Source organism: Panthera tigris, chromosome X, assembly GCF_018350195.1.
Source record: "Panthera tigris isolate Pti1 chromosome X, P.tigris_Pti1_mat1.1, whole genome shotgun sequence".
In the NCBI taxonomy this organism is placed as follows: Eukaryota; Metazoa; Chordata; class Mammalia; order Carnivora; family Felidae; genus Panthera; species Panthera tigris.
In genome coordinates, this window is record NC_056677.1 from 92,375,332 (window position 1) to 92,376,342 (window position 1,011).

The 1,011-nt window shown below is 41.4% G+C and overlaps 1 pseudogene; it reads right to left on the reverse strand.

Annotated features, from left to right (window-relative positions):
- Window positions 1–422: 422 nt before the first annotated feature.
- On the reverse strand, window positions 423–801 carry LOC107179277 (annotated as a pseudogene).
- Window positions 802–1,011: the final 210 nt, after the last annotated feature.

Consider the following 1,011-nt stretch of genomic DNA (forward strand, 5'->3'; position numbering starts at 1 on the left):
GTTGAGTAGTTGCAACAAAGACCCTGTATAGTCAGTACAACTTAAAATATTTACTGTTTGGCCCCTTACAGAAAAAGTTTGCCCATCGCTACTGAAAAGAATTGCCTTTATCAGCATGGTCAAAACTGAGTCTCAGGCCTTTCATGTTAGAATTTAGGAGTAAGCAAAGACCTAACGTTGTTGTTGCCATTTAGTATATTGGAGATCATGTGGAGGTTATACATATCTCACTAATTCACATCCCATTGACCAAAATTAGCCACATGACCCAAGGTAACTGAAGAGAGGTTTGGAAATATATGGTCTAGTTATTCTTTTTCCTATTCCACTGGGGAAATAAGATAACTGGTTTGGATGGACAGTTAGCAGACTATCATACTTGTATTTCTGTAAACATATTTTTTGTAAACATATTAAACTTATTAAAAAGGTCGATGTAAGTAAGCATCTGCAATGATGACTTCAGCCTCAACTCTTGGCTAAATACTGATGGAAATAATGTGTCCAACAGTCTCAGAAGGACTCTGCAAATCAACTAGTGGCTTGTGGATCCTCATCTGAAAATGATCCCAAGTCTTAGAACTTTTACCACAAGGAGTTTTTCTTATAGTGATTCTCAGAGTCTCGGGAGGCATCCAGATTGGTCCTTTCACTTTGAGATTCTTTTCCTTTGCACCTTTGATCAAGTCAGTACATACCTTCTCCAAAGATTTTACATTGCAGCTGGTTAGAGTAATTCTAATTCAGTGAGTCGCCACCCCTGGTTCCGCGGGTGTCTTCCCCGGTATCTTTAAAAGCCATGGCTACAGCGCGACTTCCTGACCGACTTGTTCCTCCAGGAGAGCGAACAGTGGTGAGTCGGTAGCAGGACCGTGGGGCCCCCAAAGTTCCGCTGTCGCCGTGACCATGTCTTCCTCAAAGAGCAAGAAAGGGGTAAAATAAAAGATCCTGAATCACAATGTTAACGGGAGTGTGTGCCATTGCGAACCTGATCTATTGAGTGATTTTGCA